Source organism: Marmota monax, unplaced genomic scaffold (assembly GCF_021218885.2).
Source record: "Marmota monax isolate L192 unplaced genomic scaffold, Marmota_monax_Labrador192_F-V1.1 WCK01_AAM20220418_F8-fsc00197, whole genome shotgun sequence".
Lineage (NCBI taxonomy): Eukaryota > Metazoa > Chordata > Mammalia > Rodentia > Sciuridae > Marmota > Marmota monax.
The window spans coordinates 1,201,185-1,220,534 of NW_026694815.1; the positions used below are offsets into that span (position 1 = coordinate 1,201,185).

Sequence of the window (19,350 nt, forward strand, 5' to 3'; positions counted from 1 at the left end):
TTATGCCTTCCTCTGTCCCAGTAACTCTTAAATTTGGTCTTTTTATGCAATCTCATATTTCTTGAATGTTTTGCTCATAGTTTCTTACCATTTTCCCTGTGTTGTCTACATTCTTCTCAAGATTATATATTTTGTTTTCGTTGTTTGAGGTCCTGTCTTCCAAGGGACCTAATATGTTGGTGGTGCTTTCTACTGAGTTTTTTTTTATTGAAAATATTGGATTTAATAGGAAATATCATAACGTAAACAAGTCCACTGATTGATTAGCTTAACATAGAATGACAGCACAATCACATATAAAAGTTAAAGGACGAGATGCTGGTGTCAAAGGCAGCACTTAAAGAGAGGCCTAGGCCAGAATTTTCCCAGAAATAGGCAGCAGTAGCTTCAAATAGGCACAAGAACAGGAAGGCTGAGGCAGCAACCACTCCACAAAGGCTTAAGAGCATGAGAGGAAGACAGCAACAAAATATTTGGGAAGGAGGGCTAAAGGATGAATGGGCAAAGGGTTTTTGTTGTTTGAAATTATTTTTTGTGGTGCTGGAAACAGAACCCAGGGCCTCATGCACACTAGGCAAGTGCCACATCCACAGCCCAGGCTTATAATTCTTGACGTTCTGACAACATCAGATCCTACCACACACACCTGAGAGGGTTAGAGGAGCAGGGTATGTTAAATGGGGCAACAATACTAGAAGGATCTGGTGTGTGGCTTTGGCACTCAACTCTGAGGGAGGCAGGAGAGTGTGGCACTTGTGTGTAGTGACTAAACTAAAAACTGAGCTGCTTTCTGCCCCAGCACCTTGTCTGATCACAACACTGAAGTTGCAGAAGTGTCTGTTGTCCCCGTGCGTCTTCTCCGTACCGATGAGTATGCAAAAGAGACCTCTGACAAAAACCCAGGGCTCTAGAGGGAAAAGGTTTCTACCTCTCTCCTTTTGGGTCCCCAAAGGGAGAGAAGTTTGTCATGGATGGACCCCTGGAGGCTTTGGAGTTAATAGCAAAAGCCACCTCTTTAGCCCCAGTCACCTAAATCCTCCTCCAAGGAGTCCTCTCAGTTCATGGAAAAGCCACCTTGAGAGTAGAAAAACAACTAGGAGAAAGAGAGTAAGAACAGTTTTCTTTCTGTGGTTCTTATTACTGACCAGAGAAGCTGCTACCTTGTATGTCATTTAGATATCAAGTTCACATCTTAACCTGAAGCAGCAGTTCTCACATAAGGGGCAGGCCTGCTCAAGAGGAGGTCTCAAGACTCCAAACAGAGTGAGTCCAAAATACACAAGCTCCTAATTCCCACCCACTTGAGAATAGGTACACATAAGAATAGAAATTCCTGACAGGAGTGTGTTGTACATGTGAACAGTGGCTAAGGCAGAACAAAAAGCCAAGAAGCCCTAACATGGGTGTGGTGGACATCAAAATGATGGAGAATGCTGTTCAGAGATTGATTCTGATTAAGTTATGTCATTCCACAGCTGAACTCCATGACAAGGCTTCTAGCCTCAGAACCAAGAAAAGTAATTTCACCTACTTACTGCACTAACCATACTGGACTAAAGAAAAGCAATTCTGTTCTCCTAAAGAAAATTTCCTATGAGGTATTTGATAGTAGGTCCCAGCATAGGCTAATCACTGTATGGTTTCTTAGAAGACTGGCTTTTCTCAATTTCTTTCTCTTTGATACTGTACAGGGGGTCCACCAACTTGTTATGAACAAGCATTAAACCTTTGAAATACTTGACAGTCTTCACTTTCAGCTCCAAGGTGGCATCTTCATCACACACAAACACTGTGTAGGGATGCTGCTGGAAGGCAGACACGGTCCACATATGGTTCACCCCCTCCTCAATGGCCTTGTTCAAAGCAAAAGTCTTGTGAATGCCTGTGATGAGGATCATCACCTCTCTAGCATCCATGACAGTGCCCACACCCACTGTCAGGGCCATGGTGGGCACCTTGGCAAGATCACCATCGAAGAACCTAGCATTGGCCAGCGTGGTGTCCATGGATAATGTCTTCACAAATACTGGACACCAGGCTGGAACCTGGCTCATTGAAAGCAATATGTCCATCAGGGCTGATGCCTCCAGCAAACAGTTCAATCCTGCCTGCAGCTTTGATCTTCTGCTCAAAGGCATCACACTCAACCTTCAGGTCAGCTGCATTCCCATGCAGAATGTGGGGTATTCTCTGGATGGATATCAATGTGCTTGAAGAAGTTGTTCCACATAAAAGAGTGGTAACTCTGCGTGGTCCCGAGGAAGGCCCACATACTCGTCCATGTTGAAGATCTTCACATATTTAAATGACAGGTCTCCATTCTTATAGTACTCAATCAGTTTCTTATAGCAGCCAAGTGCGGTGCTCCCAGTGGGGAGTCCCATGGAGAAGTACTTGTCTGGTTGTGGGTTAAACTGGTTGATGCAGTTCCTGATGTATTTGGCCGCCCACTCACTGGCCTGTGAATAGTGCTTCAGGATGATGAGCTTCATCTTGTCATACACACCTCCTGTGGCTGCCGAGGCGACTGCTCTACTGAGTTTTTAATTTAGTTTATTGTCTCTTTCATTTCAAGAATTTCTGGTTTTTTTTTTTTTGGTTGATATTTTGTTTGTTTGTTTTTTAGAATCTCTATCTTCTTCCTATTAAAGTAATCTTTTGCTTCCTATATTTGTTTATGTAGCTCTTTGTCCAAATGATCTTTTTTGCTGCCTTAATTTGCTGTCTTATATCATTCTTTAATTCACAGAATATTTTAATTATGTACATCCTGAACTCCTTATCTGTCATTTGTTCTGCTGTGCTGGCTGCCACAGTCTGGCTGGGCACAAAATCACGAGCCACTCAAGCAGGAACAAACTTTATTTTTGAAACTGCCGCCAATGCCCTGTATGGTCCCGGGAAAATTGCCTACCGACCCATGACTGACCCACATGGCATTCTCCTGGACCCCAACAGGAAGTCCCTCCTCCGGAATTCCCTCCTACCGCACTTCCCCAACCAATGGGAACTCTCCAGGAGTCCCATAGCAGGCTGAGGTGGACAGCAGGAGTCCAATATCCATATGAATGCAGATCTTAACATAATCATATCATCTCAATGGCTTGCTGGCATCACCTTTCAACCAAAAATGCCATGTATCATATTACTTGGCTGTGGCTCTTAGCAGCTGGCCATGGATTCTAATAATGTGATATCTTGATATGTTTGGGGGCACTTTCTTCCTTTGTCTTTTCATGTTGCTGTGTGTCTTCCCTTCTATCACTATGAATCCAGGGCATTACTATTTTTACCCTAAAGGCTTATAGTGTTTCTGTATGGTTCTAATACCTGTCCTTTTTGGGGAATGAGAATGTTAACAGATCCTAATATAAACAATATACAACCTAAAAATAAATAGTTGCTATTAAGATGTTTATAGTCTGGTAACAATGTACAGGAATGGTGAATTCAATTATTATCTACAATATAATCAGTAGGTTTGAAAAGGGTTTAGAGTTTCTGCTGGTGGACAAACAACCAGTTGTGAAGTGTAGGACAATAAGCTGAGTAGGTAGGAGGTGAGGATATAGAGTTATTATATCTTAGGAAGTGTGAAAGAGAAATCTAAAGAAGGTTAGTAGAAGGAGAATAGAGAGGAAGTAATTTTGGGTAGTCAAGTAAGTGGGAAGACAGTAGAGTACATAAAAATAAAAATGTTAAAATCATAAAAATTAGAAGAAAAAAAAGAATATACAACCCAACTGTAACATACTATTCAGACATCCCAGTCCTGTAAATCCTAATTCGTGCAATTACTTGGTTTCACCTATGTTGGGGATGTGCGGGCGGGAAAATAAAGAGGGGCAAGAAAAAAAAATCTCAAAGGAATAAACAAGGATTGTTTTGGTTGGAGATCAGTGTTTCTCCTGCTTTTTTTCTCATCCAGTTGGTGGTGTTGTCTGTTGTTAGCTGGTATCTCAACTCTCAGAATGGTGAAGATAACCAGGGTAAGAGGGTTGTTCCGGGGTGGAGGATACCTGGAAGTGGGGTGTAGCACCCGCTAATCCCTGAGAGAGACTGCACCTCAAGGATCTCTTTTTGGGCCTGCTGGTATGATGTGTGTGCCTGGTCTTATATCCTTATCTCACCTGAAGACCTCCCGTTTCCTGGTCTCTATGTTAGTCTCTAAACTGTATCACACACACCCTCTCTCTTACTACTTCCTAGTAAGTGACTTTTCTCTCTGGGGGTCTTGTGTATGGCACTTTGGGCTCATTGTGCACCTGCCACTATGTTGTGTTCGGCCGTCAATGTGCTGGGTTAGCAGCCTACTGGGGAGAGGGAGGAGTTTGAAACTGGGTACCTGGCCAACCCGAGTTTCAAATTGGGAGTTGCCCCCCCTAAAGATGATGATGAAGGTGACCCAAGATGGAGGTGGCTGCTTTCAGTGATGAGGTGTTGGGTTGGGTGGGGGGAGCCAGGTGATTGCAGTGGACTATGAGTTCAGAGATGAGCTCTGTGGCATGCAGTATATGGCTGTCACTGTCTTCAGAGCCTCTGTGAAGTTCCCAGGTACAGACTACTGCACATAGGAGACTGTCTCTGCTGCTGCAGAGTCCCAAGATGGAGGTGACCAGGGGAGCCCCACATTGGTAGATGGGGGTCCACACAGGAGTGGTGGCTGGAGCTCCAGCGCGTGGGTAGCTGCCCGCTGTCTTACATAGGAGTGGCGTCTGGGACTTCTTCTTGGGTGTGTGGCCAAAAGTTCTGTGCAGCTGCGGATGCTGATGGTCCTGCTGGAGCACCCAGTAGTCCTGTGTGGTCGAGTAGTTGGGAGACCTAGTCTGATGCTGGGGCTTGGATCCCTGCATGGGCACACGGTGGCCTTGACCCCTGTGTGGAACTAGGAATTTTCACTCACAGAGAAGCAGTCTTCTCACAACTTGATTCCCAGGTCACAGAGTGACACACAATGCGGCTTCCCTCTGGCCCACCATCTTGGATCCCCCTCTTTCTGATATTTTTGTATTACTTTATCTGGCACAGAAGACTGTTTTTTTTTAAAACCAGGACCTGATATATGGTTTCTTTCATTGTCTTACTAAGAGGTACAGCTCTGGTAGGAAATTTTGGAGACTTTCACCTGAAATTACATTCTCACAAGCATATGTATAAATTGCTTATATTTTAGTATTAAGAATTTTTTTTTTCTGGAAGTTTTTATTAGCTATTCTGCAGAAAGGCATTGGCCATAATGGATGACTGTGGAAAAAGGCACATACTGATGAGGAAGGGGAGGGAAGAGTTTTTCTTGTTTCTTACAGAGGCAAGCATAATATTTTATCTTTTAAAAATAATTACCAGCTATGGATTGGATATGCATAAATGTGTCCTTTCAAGTTTTCATGCATTGAAATTTATTCCCCATTATGAGGTATTAAAAGGGTGAAAACTTAATCTAAATATGGCATTTAGAGGTGGGGACTGGGCAGTGATTAGAATTAGATAAAATCATCAGGGTGGAGTCCCCATAGCTTTTTTTTTTTTTTTGTACCTAAAGGGATTGAACCCAGGAGTGCTTAATCACTGAGACTCATCCACAATTCCCCCATTTTTAAAATGTTTTATCTTGAAATAGGGTCTTCCTAAGTTGTTTAATGTCTCACTAAGTTGGGGGGTTGGCTTTGAACTCATGATCCTCCTGTCTCAGCCACCAGAGCTGCTGTGATTACAGGCTCATGCCACAGCACCCAGCTAAAAGATAGACTAAAAGAGACACACTCATATGCTCCTGTTTCTTTGCCATGTGATGCTCAGCAATGCTCCAGGACTCTACCAGCAAGAAGGTCATTTTCAGATGTAGCCCCTTGATCTTGAAGCTCCAGAACTATGAGTTGAAAATAAATCTCTTTTCTTTATAAATTAGTCTGCCTCAAATATTTCATTACAGTAACAAACAATGGAGTAATACATAACCTAAGCCTTAAAATAGTTATAAAATCTGTGTTTGAGAGGCAGCCAACCACACTAAAAAATAAGAGTATAGAAAGGAAAGCTTATTCCTTTGTTTAGCTATATTTTTAGCCTGCAGTTAGATAACCCTTGAGAATTGAGCTTGTATTGAAGAAATTCAGTTTGCCTTTCTGCTCTGATTTATCAGCTCACTGTAACTTTGGCTCTCATAGTCATAAATTTGTTTTTTTTATGTGGATGCAATTTAGATAAGTTAATGACAAATAAGGCATTCTTTTTCATGTCACTTCACTATTGTTATATAAAAATTGAATATAATAATTTTGTGTCAGAATTAGAAAGGTTTGTGATTCATCTCTGTACCACAGAGCTTGGGGTAATACTTCATTCTGCAAAGAGAAACCTAACCTTTTTGTATTTCCATATTCAGAGAGCAATTTAAGTTTTCATCTATATTTTTATTATTTCTGATTTATAGGTAATAAAAATCCATTATGTTGATAATGGATATTCTTAACTATATTGTAACTTACATATTGGCAATTAGACTTTACAGATGTGTTATTTACTTGAATTTATATTGAGTTATATGCACAGCTCTGCCATTATGATAATTTCAAGGACAGCCTTTGTAAAGTCCTCTTGAAGGCAGGACGAATACCTTACTGTAAGTTCCCCCCATTGTGCTCAACAGAGTATTAGGTTATTAACACACACACATATGGTGAGTGAAGAATCATGTTACAAGTTTTAATTTTAAAATTATAAATAAAAACTGCCACAGAAAAAAATCAGATCCTTGATTTTGGTGATGTGAAAAAGTTATTTATTTTTTAACTGTTAACAAAGAATAGTATGACATACAAGTAATATTACTAGGAAACACTTGTTACACAGATTACTGTTTTAACCATTATAATACTCTTTATGTGTATGAGTACATTTAATACTGTTTGTGATACTGTGATATACTCTATCCTTATTTCACAGATGAGGAAACTTAGACCTGGCTAAGAACACAGTTACCTCGTGGAAAAACAGGAATCCACACTCAAAGTGGTTGGTTCAGGAATCCAGGCTCTTAAAAATACTCTAATATACTTCCATAAAAAATCTTCCTTTAAAAATATAAATAATAAAGCCTGGGAGTATAGCTTTGTGGTAAATGCATGTGTCATGCCCTGGGTTCAATCCAACTGCCATCTTCCCCCAAATGAAAATAATACCTTGTATATGCATATTAGTTTTTCAGTTTATAAAGCTATATTAATTTAGAAATTTAAATTGTCTGTTAACATAATTTTAGTGTATTACATTTAGCATCTTAGAGATTCATTTACTTAGCAATTTTTACCTTTGCTGAAGAGAGTTATATACATTGGTAAACATAGTTATTATTGGGGAACTTTGTACATTTTCAAGATTGTAATAATTTGTTTCCTCATATTTCTCATAATGCAAATGTACGATGCTATAGAACTACTGTACTATAGAACTACTGTACTATAGAACAGGTTTGCAAGATTTTTCTGTAAGAACAGATGTTTTAGGCTTCGCATTCTACATAATGGCCTCTGTCACATATTCTTCTTTGATTTTACAACCCTTAAAAAGATGTAAAAGAAACATTCTTAGCTCACATATCTCATTAAAAAGAGACTGCAAAGGCCAAAGTTTGCCAACCTTTACAATACAGCATAAATATGGAGATTCAGGCAAGCAATGCTCTATCTATACAAGCAATTAAAATACTGGATCTCCAGGTTGCACAGGAAAAGAATTTGTATTAAACATTATGTTCTACTTTGTTTCTCTTGGAAAGATTCTTTTTTTTTAATTTTTTTCAAGTGTGATGGACAAATTTCACAGTACCAAAATCCTAACAAGTCTTTATGTATATATAGATAGATTTACTCTAAAACTGATTTGGAGAGGAAAAAGCTATAGAACAGCTGGAACTATTCTTGAAGGAAATGTATTTTGGAAAGGAAAAAAAAAATTAGAGGAGTCATTCTAGCTGATATTAAGGCCTGCAACATAATTTAATTCATCAAGACTATGGTATTGGCAGATAGCTCTATTGGGATAGAAAGATTGGGATAGATACATATCAGTGGATCAGAATAGGTAAATCCATACAAGAATGCTCAACTGATTTTTAAAAATAGTAGTTTAAAAACAATTGAATGGAGGAAGGATATTTTCAGAAACAAATGGTGCTTGGGCAGAAAAGTTCTGAAACCTCACACTATATATGAAAGTTGAGTCAGAGTATAGTCTTAAATGTAAAACATAAAGCTGTAAGACTTACTCTAGAAAGACTTTGGGTCTAGTCAAAGAGTGCTTAGCCCTGAAATCTAAAGCATGCCGTCTTGGGAGGAAGAGTCATAATTTGTACCTCGTCAAAATAAAAAAAAAATTACTTTTTGAAAGAAAGGCACTTTTAAGATGTAAGAATAGTTTATGGACTAGGAGAAAATATTTGCAAACCATATGTTTGACAAAGGAGTAGTACTCAGATTGTGTAAGAGAAACCCAAAAGTCAACAGTTAAAATATAAAAATGAAAACCCCAATTAGATATTGGTCAAAAAAAATGAAGAGACATTTCACTGAAGAGAATATACAGATGGCAAAAAAACAAATGAAAAGATGATCAATAACACTATTAGCCACTAAAAAAATGTGAATTAAGGTGACAAGGAAATAGCCTTCATTATCATTGAGTACCTATGAAAATGACTAAAAATGTTTTAAAGTGATAACTAAAAAATGCTCATAGGGATACATGCCAGGTATAAGGATATCACCTTTACTTTGTCAGTGGAAATGTAGGCTGGTACAGCCAAGCCACCTTGGAAAAATGTTTGGCAGTTCCTTATAAAACTAAGCATACAAACACCATATGACCCAACTATTGCACATGGGCATTTATCCCAGAGAAATGAAAACTGTGTTCCTATAAAAAAAATCTACATAAAAGTTTATAGCAGCTTTATTTTTAATATACCCAAAGTGCAATGCAGATATCCATCACTGGGCATATTAAGCTTTGGTACAGCCATATCATGGAATATTCTCAGTAGTAAAAAGGAACAAACTATTGCTATATCCAACAACTTGGATGAATTTTAAGACAATTATGCTAAGTGAGAAAAGGCTAGTCACAAAAAATTACATAGAACATGATTCTATTTACATAACATTCTTGTGCTGAAAAACAATAGAAATGGATCAGTTTAATAGCTGCCAGGCTTTGGGAAGAAAGAATGTGGCTTTGAAAGAGCAGCACGAGGGATCCCTTTGGTAATGGAACTGTTCTGAATCTTGACTGTATCAGTGTCAATATCCTGGCTATGATACTTCTCTATATTGTAAAATATTTTCACTGGAAGGATCTGGAGGTGGGGAAGTAAGTATCATCTGTTTGTATTATTTCTTAGAAATGCATATGCATTTATGATAATCTCAAAATAAAATGTTTAATTTAAAAAACTAAGATGAATACACAGAAAGTCAAATAATGATACACCCAAAGGTCTTAATTCTTAGAAATATTTGCACTCAATTTGGGCTATATTTAACTTTTGCCATCTGTCTCTTAGAGGTGGAAAGGCTATTATGAAGGGTACCTGGGATCATAGAATCCATGATTCTTGAATGGGATGGGCAACAACTCTCAAAGGAGTGCTTGCTGTATTTCCTCTGGTGTGTTCAATATTTTATCTTTTTTTAATAATCAATCAAATATTTCAGAGCCTACAAATTGCCCATATACCTCAGATAGCATTAAGTCTGTGTGTGGCCACAAAAAGGATGCATTGTAGAAAGAAGGGTAAATTTAGATGAAGTTTGTTGTATATTCCTGTGTTCTGTAAATTAATTTGGAATTAGGCAAGACATTGATCAATGTATATATGTAACATCCCCCAGGAACTCTATCCCAATTATTTATACATTTTTAAAAGCAATGGGCTATAAATTGCTTGGGGTTTATATGGCCTTTCACTCTTAGCAAAATTATACTCTTAGAGAAAAGTTAGGATAAGATTTAATAAATTTCCAATATTAACATATTTCTTCTTATACATTAAAACTATTTTGAATTAAATATATGGGAATTATTTGTGGAGTACCCAGTGTTTGAGGCCTTTGAGTACCTCCCTAGTCCCAAAGGAAGATTTGATTTTTACCAGATTATCTGTGCCATAGTGACTGTCAAATTATTTTGACTGGATGAGGTGTTTAGTCAATAGAACCCAGGCAGTCTAGTACTAATTCTTAGATACATACCAAGAATCATGGAGAAGGGATCGAAACTGCCCTGGAGTCTTGAGGAAGGCAGAGGTTTTAGGCAGCAGAAACCTGCCAGTACTCAATGGTGGCGTGATTGTGATTGGGTAGTGTACATACCTTACTAAGTGTTAGGGATTTTGAATGTCACCCATTGTACCAAATCTCTGACAATCCAGATATTGTACTCTGCATTCTTCTTTACTTATTAACTTTCAATGTCTTCTTAGAGGATAAATATGGAGGGCAATTTAGTACAAAGTTTCCCAGTTAGACTATTATAGCACAGTGCCTTTCAAATATTACCATGTATTGGAATCACTGGGAGGGCTGGTTTCAATGGGTATTTCTGGGCCCTCCCCCCACATTTATAATTCATTTGGTCTGGATTGGGGACTAAGAATTTTGCATAGCTAACAACATTCCCAGTGATGCATAAAGTTGCATAGTAGGTAGATTACACAAGATGATAGATAATGATGTCCTCTTTAACTGCTGTAATACTTGGGCTTGATATTCCAGGTTGCAAGCATCCCTAACCCAGGGTGGCATTCAAATATTGTCACAAATATTGTGCCATATGTGAAAAGGCTGGTTAATGATGATTCTATGGATTTCTGGATAGACAAAAGATACAGGATTAAAGGAAAAAACTTGCATTATTGAAGAAATAAAATAAGAACTTTGTACTGGCATCTCTATGTTTTAATCATGGGATTAGTATATTTACTACATAAAATCTGAGGAAGCATATCTTGTCCCAAATACCTAATCCTGGTAAGAAGACTAGATAAGGAAACAAAAATAACCTGGCAAAAACCTCATAAATGAAAAAGGGTTCAGACAAGTGTGTTGGGTCCTGATGAGAGGGTGGTGCAAAGCAGGTGGGAGGAACATAATGTAAATTCCAGGTGACAGCTTGAGGAGTCATGCCTGGATTCCAGCTCTCCTATAGAATTTTATCTCCCTTCTGATTGTGGGATAAAAATATATTAAAGATTCATATATGATGTCAGTATTTATTAAGGTGTAGAAATGGCATCCATGTTACAGGACTGAGCCTTTGCAAAGGTGGATGCCTTAGTAAAGGAGGTGTTGTATAAATCCTGAATGTCTGAAGCAGAAAAGCTGGCAGTGGTCATGTTGCATTGTGTGATCTGTTTCCTGGTCAGGTTCAACTGTCAAGTCACCAACTGTGCCATCTCTTGAAAGCTGGAAAACAATCCCACAGAAAAGCTTCTCTTGCAATTTTTCACTCCACAGAGAACACGGCTATCTATGGGAGTGACTCCAGTTGGCCTAGCCATAGAGGATGAATCTGGAAAGAACTAAAGTGACAACATGTGGGGCCACTGGAATTCCTCCAAGAATTTGCACATTAGAACAAAGGGTGAAGTTTGTCTGATGGTGGGACAACGGAAGGGAAGCTTAGGGTCTGTTGACTCTCATACTGTCCTTCATGTGAGGACGTTAGTCTGCAATAATGGAAAGAGAAACCAGTGGGGTCAAATGGTGGTTCCATTTCCACTTTTCCAAGGACTCTCCATACTGCTTTCCATACTGGCTGCACCGATTTGCAGTCCCACCAGCGATGTTATGAGTATACCTTTTTTTCCCACATCCTTGCCAACACTTACTGTTGTTTGTTTTCATAATAGCTACCATTCTGACTGGAGTAAGATGAAATCTTAGAGAAGTTTTGATTTGCATTTCTTTAATTGCTAGAGATGATGAACATTAAAACAGCATACTACAGGGACACAGCCACATCGATGTTTTTAGCAGCACAATTCACAATAGCTAAACTGTGGAGCCAACCTAGATGCCCTTCAGTAGATGAATGGATAAAGAAATGTGGTATATATACACAACGGAATATTACTCAGCAATAAAAGAGAATAAAGCCAAGGCATTTGCAGGTAAATGGATGGTGTTGGAGAAGATAATGCTAAGTGAAGTTACCAATCCCAAAACAACAAATGCTGAATGTTTTCTCTGATAGAAAGAGTCTGATTCATAGAGGGGTAGGGAGGGGGAGCATGGAAGGAATAGACAAACTCTAGATAAGGAAGAAGGGTGAGAGGGGAAGTGAGGGGGCAGGGTGTTAGAAATGATGGTGGAATGTGATGAACATCATTATCCAAAGTACATGTATGAAGACAAGAATGGGTGTGAACATACTTTATATACAACTAGAGATATAAAAAATGTGCTCTATTTGTGTAATATGAATTGTAATGCATCCCACTGTCATATATTTTTTAAAATCAATTAAAAAATAAAATCAATTAAAAAAAAAGAAACCAGTGGACAGACTGAAGGAGAGACAAGACACAAAACAAGAGTCTTGTCCACAACTGAGACCCTCTCCCAGCTATCTTTGGGGGAAAGTCTTCTTTCTTTCTCCTTATCTATATCTTTCTGATTGTATAGTTACTAGTGGGCTTACTAGTGGTTCCATGAATAGCTTTTACATCACTTCTTGGGCCTGGTGTGGTGATGCATGTCTGTAATCCCAGTGGCTTGGGAGGCTGAGGCAAGAGGATGTGAGTTCAAAGCCAGCTTCAGCAATTTAGCGAGGCCCTAAGCAACTTGGTGAGACCCTGTGTTTTTTTTTTTTTTTTCCCCCTGGGGGTATGGTACTAAGGATTGAACTCAGCCACTGAGCCACATCCCCAGCTCTATTTTGCATTTTATTTAGAGACAAGGTCTGACTGAGGTGCTTAGTGCCTCACTTTTGCTGAGGCTGGCTTTGAACTTATAATCCTCCTGCTTGAGTCTCTGAAGCATCTGGGGTTGCAGGTATGTGCCACGGTGCTGGGCCAGAAATCCTGTCTTTAAATAAAATATAAAAAAGGTCTGGGAATTTCTCCTGGGTTCAATGCCTGGTACAAACAAAACAAAATAAAACAGAACAAAATAAAACTTACCGCTTCTTGGGGTTTAACAATTTTTTTTGAGGGGAGAGGTTTTAGTTCTATTACACATAGTTTCCATTAAAAACTCTATTGATTTGCTTATTGTCTCTACACAATTTAAAAAGTAAAATTGGATGTTAATTTATTATATATATGTATATATGCATATGTGCATCTTATATATAAAGATTGTATATACATTAATTTTGAAAGTTATTTTCCCAACATTCTACCAACTGGGAGGAAGATATTATTTCTCAATCACAGAAGTAACTTTTATTGTTCTACCTGAGGGACAATGTAGATTAGTATGCACAATCCACTGCCTTTATTTAAAGAATAACTTTCTTTCTACAGTATATGTTCAGGATGTCCTGGGTTAGTAGCAATACTATGGAATTCCTTCCTGTTTGTCATTGTTTCTCACCTACTTGGAATAATTTTTACTCAGTTGATGGTACTTCAGTTTTCTTTTCAGACCTGTGCTTCAGTATGGACGCTCTATATATTGTCAGGTATCCCCTGTATCCTATACACACTCATGGTAAAGTTTCTCACTCTTAAGATAATATACAACCTAAATTAAACTGTGCATTTTTCTCGTAAGTCTTTTTTTAAAAAAAAAAAAAATTCCTGCTCCAGCTATCAGTCACATCAAGGATATGTTCAAGCAGCATATTATTAGAGAAGCTACTCAATGTCTTGCAAGTGATCTCTCATCAAGATATCTGCACTGGGTGACACAGCACAGTGATATATTACTGGGACGTCAGACATTGGAGCAAGCATTCAAAAGTGGTACATAGACTGATACATTTTGAAAAATCACCGACATGTTTTTCTTCAAATTTCAGGTTGATTTAGGAGGTGAAAAGATGCTTTTGATATAGAAGTTTCAAAGACTTTCAGAGTCTTATTATCAGATCTACAGGTATACAGGAGAAATAACTCAGCAATGAATCAAAACATTTTTGCTAAGACTCTAGTTTTGATATTATTTAAAAAATTCAATTTCCTATGAGATCTAATCTATAAACACCATACAATTTTTAAATTTCCCAAACTGTCAGTTCTTCTAGAGCTAAATGATTCCCATATTCTTTTGTCTTTTGTAGAATGGAATATATACTACAACAATAAATACATAGGAATTCAAATAAGTAAAGAATAATCTCTCTTTACACAGAATATAAATATCAATATTTTGATGTATTACTTTCAATCTTTTTCTCTGAATATTTTTCACACCATTGAGATCATGTTACATGGAAAAATTTATTGTGATTCTCTCACTGAGTTTTGTAATACCAGCATGTTTTTGTCATAAAATTTTGTGACCATTCTATGGCTATATAATTTCTCATAGTATGAATTAAACTAAATTTATGTTACTATTTACCTATTGTTGATCATATATGTTTTTCGCAGAATTTTAAGAAACATAAATAGCTCTGCAATCAGTATTTTGACATAAAAATATTTTATTTCTTTTTAAGTATATACAATAATTATGTCAATGATTATGAGCATTTTTATGCTTCATGATCATGCTGCGAAGTTGCTTTTGATATTGTTCAAAGAAGCAAAAGAAAGGATGATTAATTTCAGTGTGATAAGGGCTTTATGTTATCAAGTAGACATAATTAAACAGGATAATTTGATAAAGAGAAATGGACCTCAGTTTTCATAAGCTAATTTTAGAAGAATTTCTTTTCCCTTCCATATCATTCAATTTCATTCAGTTTCTGAGTATGCAATACAAATTCTACATAAATGATAATATAATCTTCACTAATATAATATTTCTCAATAAGTGATTTCATAGCATTAGTTCCTGGGCTACCTATCTGTTCCAAGTAAGCCATTCAGCCATCTCTATCAATCACCTTGATAAGCTCAGAAGTTGAGCCCTGAAAAGCCAGTTCAACAAGGCAAAGTGAGGAAGAATATTATTTCAGTGTGTTCTTTGAACAGAGCTATATTGGAGCTCAGAGTAAGGCTATCAAGGGTTATTTATCATTTAATTAAATAGATTATAATAGAAAAGCTGACACTATTGAAACTATTTCCTATTAAACATGTATTCATGACACACACTCCTCTACAATTAGCCTACTGTTATCAGATCATAACCCAACATTTCCTAAAGGACATTCAGCAAGATGTCAGAGTTAACAGGGGTTCATTGAATAGCTTTGAGATGGGTGGTTTGAAGAGCTGCAGGGATAGACTTGTCCTCTCTATATTTTTTTAACCAGTATTTTTACTACTCTGCTACTTGTTTTGACATGCTCAAATTTAAGCTCACAATTTGATTAGGTGAGATGATTGAACCCATGCAGATTGGTAAATTACCATCAGAGGACTTAGACTGGATTGCACATCATATTCTCAACCACTCTATTGGATGGCAACACTTTCTAAAGATATCTCAGTTTTCAATGTCTGTCTTATATTACTTCCATTTTACAAGTAGTTAAAGAGATGTTCTCCGAGTTCTGATTATTCACCCAAGGTCATTCCTTTAGAATTAGGAGATCTGCCTTAGCAAACTCAGTTCCTACAGATTTGAGTTTGTAGTCTTTTCAATCTACTAACCTGGCAAGGGTCTCCTAGCTTGCTGTTACTGGATATGTTAAAGTTGTAATAAATTGATATTTTGAGAAGTACTGGATATGTATGAATAGAGGAGGAACAGGCAAAAACGAAGTAAAATGAGAGCCTACAAAGAAAACCAGGCATAGGCTGGTGTGAGGGTTTTTAGTGTATCAATTGGTTGTTTACAGTCACGTCTTTGCCCACTGACTATGTTTTTCGATCCTAATTATACAATGCCTGTAATTTTTCCTAAAAGTTTTGAGAATTTTTTAAAAACTGACCCAGCTGGCAGTTAGGAATCAGGAAAAAGAGATGCAGAAGTCCAACTATTGATTTAAACAGTAAAATAAAACACTTAATTCTATTTTTTTTCCTGAAGTGGCTTTCCCCCCCCTACCAGTACTGAAGTGAATTTTAAAGATTAAAAAGACAATATGGCACACAGTGTCTGTCATTATAATGTGGCCTGAACAATAGAGTGATATCCCCTTTGTTCCTCAGCTTTTATTTCTGTTGCTTGTATACACAATAAACAGTCATTTTGTTATCCTCTTAGATATCATTTTATCAACCTCTCTCTGCCTGACCCTAATTGCCATCCTTGTCAACAACTTCATTGGCAAATCCAGACCTCATGGATGCATGGGTTGAACCCATCTCCCTAGGCAGAGTACACACTGCCAATTACTAATCTGTATATATGGATTCATGAGAAGCTACTTCTCCAGAGCTGTCAGTCTGTGAACTTTCATGAACACTAAAATATATTCAATTAAAAAGAAAAAAAATGAAAGAGAAGGAGAAGAAGGAAGTCTGAAAAGGTCAGTCAGCAAAGTTGTCAGTTTATTTAGAGAAACTGAGGACATAGGCTTGATTTGCCATTTCTTTATTGTAATCATGCAACCAAATAAGTGCAAATAAAATCTAGTCAGCAAAAAAAAGCATACTGGTTATTTAGGTCATGGTTTTGCACAAAAGTGTTACTTCTGCAAATAAAAATGTCCCTTATAATTGATTTCAGTACTTTTTAGCATCCTGTTCTATTTTGATAACAGAACGGGAACATTCTGGGCAAATACACATCATTTTATTTCAGAACAGGAACTCAATCATGTCAATTGCTCAAGAATAAGGTACTGATGGCTTATTGAGCTGATCATCATGTAATGAAGACACAGTTATATTATTTCCTGGCTCTATGGAATTGTTGTCCTTTACCCAGTGATGTGGTTGTACTGTAAATTATACTAACATACAGTGCACTAATAGATCTTTAAAAAGAACACTCTTTGAGATTTTCTTGATTTTGTTTCATAACAATTTCCTGTTGATTGTATAAAAGTTCCAGAGAAGACTGATTGAACTTTAGACCAATTTAAAAATTTGCATCATGTTTATCTGGTTGCTTGTTTCTATTATGCTATAGATGAGTACAGAATTTGATTCACTCTTCTTTTAGCATTAATCACTGAAGAGGGATGCCTTCAAGGAAAAACTATTTAAATTGAGATAGTTTATTAAATCACTCTGTAAAATTTACTGCTACCAAGGAATCATCTAAAAGAGAAAACTATCTATAACAAAGAATATTATACATTTTTTTTTCTTACAAAAGTACTAGAAAATTTGTCATTCAAGAACCATATATTTTCATGGTTCCCTGATTTTGAAACAGTATTGAAGAGTATTTTTTAAAAAATCACATTAGTTTGGTTTTTCAAGTGTGCTTTGCTGATAATCATGGGAATATAAATGATGCAAAATTCTTTTTTTCATTTGAGAAAAATTTCAGACTTCTGGATTCTTAAGCAGGTATTTCACCATGATATTTTCTTACATATCTTAACTTTTCCTGAATATATAAACCTGGCTGTCATTTCAAGATTTCCAAAAGTAAATGAAGTTGGCAATGGGTCCACCTTTGTCTTCTCACAGTTCTGGAGGATGTGAAATCACAGATCAAGGTTTGCATCTCCTAGGGGCCGGATTGCTTGTGCTGGGACACGGTAGAAGTTAGCATAACAAGACAGGGGAGGAAAGGCAGACAGATAAATGAGGGCTAAACTTTCCCTTTTAGAAGAAAACTACTCAAGTGAGAATGAATTCACTCCCACAATAATGACATGAATCCACTCATGGGGTAGAGTTCTCTTGGCCTAACCATCCTTTAAGGGTCCCACTTCCTAATATTGTTCAATGGCAAATTTCAACACAACTTTAATAAGAGAGGACAAACATTCGAATCCTAGCAGCGCCTAAACTCAATTCCTTGTGACAATTATAGGCCACTCCTCACCTGTAGGTAGATTCATTCTAACTCTGAGGTCCATCCTTTAGAATGTAACAAATCTCAGGCCACCTCGTTGCTGATAATACTTTCTGCCCTGGCTCTTGTAATCACTGGGCATTTTTCTTGCCAGACTTTCTGGGTCTGACTTCAGAGTCAAACTCCTGAAAACTAAAGCCGCAAGAAATTTTAGAGAATATCTAGTTCAGTCATGATGGAGAGTTCTGAATTTTAAGGTGACTTGTTCAAAGTCATACAGTCAAAACCAGGTCTAGAACCCAGGTCCGTGTTCTGAGCCCATACATGTTGTTTTGGGCAAGTACAGCAGGTAAGCCAGTGCTTAGATAGGTGGATAGAATGTTATTCCTTTAAAACAATATTAGGTTTGTGAGAAACTGGTTGCAGGTGGAATTCTCTATGGTAAAGGGAAACACCACTCAGTATATGAGTAAATAATTGAGGAACAGTAAACTTTATTAATTTCTCTTAAAATGACATGAGAAGAACATCTCTAGGTAGATCACAAATGGTAGTTGGATAATCTAATTTTTACTATCAGCCAAGTTTGATGATCTATAAGAATCTACTTATATGAATTATTTACCTGAATTTGGAAATGACTAGCATACTGAAAAACTAAAAGAATTTCTGATGTTGGAAAAATAAAGGAGTCTTTGATTTTACTTTTTTGAATGTTCTTTAATAAAATGCACTGTTTTATGATAAAAGTTTGCTTTCTAAAATGATGAGTGGAACAGAATGTTATAGGCTATCTAGTGAGTGTTTTGTGGACAAATGATAATGGCTATGCACAGTGTTTCTTAAACTCGACTTGGTAGGCAATTCATATGATGATGGTAGCCTTTGGAGAGCAAATAGCCTTCCATACTGAATAACAGACAAGGCTGAAAAGTTCTGGTTCATACTTGAACTGACAAAGAATTTTAAAAATATATATTTTGGATCTTATTAATTACCCCAAAGTGGAATTATTTTTCAGAACATAAATTATTTATACTGGAAAACTTATCATAGATTCTGAGCATTTAAATGTAATTTTTGAGTTAAGAGCTAGTCCCCACATTGGTCTCATAAACTAATTGGCTACAAAATATTTCAAAGAAAATATATTTTTATGAAAATAAAATATTGCCTAATACATTTCTTGGTAAAGTTAGTCAATTCTTTATCAATGTTATGACTATTTCAGGTTCATGCCAGGAAATAAAGTTTCAAAAGAGATGTTTGTGGCAAAATAATTAAATTAGCATGGATATTAAATGCTTTTAAGACTCTGAAG

At 37.0% G+C, this 19,350-nt stretch overlaps 1 pseudogene; it reads right to left on the reverse strand.

Moving 5' to 3' along the window:
* Positions 1 to 1,577: 1,577 nt before the first annotated feature.
* Positions 1,578 to 2,492, reverse strand: LOC124080121 (glucosamine-6-phosphate isomerase 1-like; annotated as a pseudogene).
* Between the last annotated feature and the right edge of the window lie 16,858 nt (positions 2,493 to 19,350).